We start from the raw sequence: 2,070 nt of genomic DNA, 5'->3' as shown, positions 1-2,070 counted from the left end.
ATTAGGTGCTCCGTGGTCTTAGTGTGGGATTTGGGCTAGAGTTTATTATTTGAATGGTTCTTGATTTTTCTATCAATTGATTAAGGTATTGGGCGATAATCTTTACCTCTTTAATTATTAATAATACTTTAGGCCTGCACTTTTTCTCTCAGTGTTTGTGTAAATAGTTAAACGTTAGAGAAAGGGGTTCGCCTGGCAGGTGGGGTTAGCTGGGTGCCAATCACGTCTAGGGGGTAGTTTGGGACGTGACAATATGTTTGTCCTCAAAAACCTCAGCATAAGTCACAAGTCTCCTTTTTTCCTTTTCCTGCAAAAAAAAAATTTAAGTTAGATAAAGTTCAATCGCATATAGTTAAAATCAAAGCAAATATAATAAGAAAGTTACCATTCTCCTTCGATGGGTCTCCATACTAACTGAACCCCCAGTATGCAATGAGCCACCCGTATTGGAGGCTCGGACAGCCTTTGCAGCATTGCTCCTCTTCTTAAATTCTTCAGAGGTCCACGTCACATTAAGTCTATCCCATATGTCTTTTAGTATCCAACCGGGCATCTTTTGATCGAGTCGAGCCTTATTCAACATATTTTTAAGCCTATCACTACCTTTTTTCTCGAAATTATGACTTATTTGCTGATGATATCTGGGAAGCCATGCACATCTTGTCTACAAATAATTTAAAACATTAGATGAAATAAGAGTAATTTGATAAATAATATAAAATTTATTGGTTTCGTACCCTAAATTGATTCCACATCTGGTCTCTGTAAATGTACGGTATATCTGACCATTTACTCCAAGAATCTCGATAAATGCTTTAACACAATCAACAACTACCTTCGTAGATTCATTGGAAGGAACAAGCCGGGTGGCAGTGAAGTTGCAGAGGAGGAGGAGGAGGATGATTCATAAATGGCGCAAACGAAGTAGTGGGACCTGAAGTATGCTGTGGAGGAGGAGGAGGAGGAGGACTCATAAATGGCAAAGACAAGGTAGTGGGACGTAAAGTATGCTGAGGATGCTGCAAAGCATGTCTTGTCTTCTTTTTTTTTACCAGGTGCCATCTGTGTAATATAAGCATATAATAAAATATTTTAAGCATATAAAGTAATTCTTCAACATATGGCATACTTGTATTGTTCTACAGTAGAAAAGACACTCAATTATATAGTAGATTTATATCGTGTATTTGTCCATTAACCCATTGCCTTTATGACAATGCCCTCAATGGAAAACTAACTGAATTATTCAGAAAGTTTAATTATTCTATTTTTCACTGTCAAAAATATTATCGTAGATGGTTTCTCATAATATGAAGCGCACAGTCTGAACAATAAGAAGCAAGGCAAATTGCCAATACCATAGGATTCACAACATTAATGAAAATAAAAGCAAACATGAAGTCTTATTAACAATGCACATTAATTAACCAGCATTGCATTGACAAAATCACTCTACACGGTTGTACACACATTTATATAATACTGAAGAAGTCAAACAACATGTACATTACTTAATGGACGGTAATAACCCTGATCAGTTTTACAGTTAATGTAGGTTCTCCTATATTTTTTAACAAAATGAGGCCAAGCTTTTAAACCTCTAGTCTTAGAAGAGGGGAATTCCACAAACTCATGATTCACATACATCTTTTCATCTACTGGTTGTCCTGACATCTTGTTTACGTTGTTCTAAACTTTTAGTAAATTGATTAGTTACAGTGATATTCTAACAAAACTTCTCATGATTGACACAGATAAACAATTTATTGATAAATTCCTTGGTTCTGAAGTTGTCTTTTCGTTAGTTTGCACTTCATTTGTTGAGACCAGCAAGTTAGAAGAAAATCTCATATTATAGTTAATAAAGGTAGTAGATTATGCTTTTAGAAGCTTGAATAGTCAAGGTCTAATAATTCATCTGTTCTTTCTTTGTTGTTTTATATGCACCTGCCATAATGCAGTCAAATATAGCCCTAAATCTTCTTCTGCTTCAGCTTGCTACTTCGGTTTATACTTATCTCTTTAGATCTAGACTTTTAATGTATGGAAATCTGATGTGCTCTGCACATA

General features: G+C 35.3%; 1 long non-coding RNA gene across 1 annotated transcript; it reads right to left on the bottom strand.

Annotated features, from left to right (window-relative positions):
* Positions 1–251: 251 nt before the first annotated feature.
* LOC109212672 lies at positions 252–520 on the bottom strand. The gene is made up of 2 exons (XR_002065899.1): positions 386–520; positions 252–307 (listed from the first exon to the last, which is right to left on the bottom strand). It is a non-coding gene; the product is annotated as an uncharacterized LOC109212672 (long non-coding RNA).
* Between the last annotated feature and the right edge of the window lie 1,550 nt (positions 521–2,070).

The sequence above is a fragment of the Nicotiana attenuata genome, unplaced genomic scaffold, assembly GCF_001879085.1.
Source record: "Nicotiana attenuata strain UT unplaced genomic scaffold, NIATTr2, whole genome shotgun sequence".
NCBI lineage: Eukaryota > Viridiplantae > Streptophyta > Magnoliopsida > Solanales > Solanaceae > Nicotiana > Nicotiana attenuata.
This window is presented reverse-complemented; position numbering and strand designations above follow the sequence as displayed.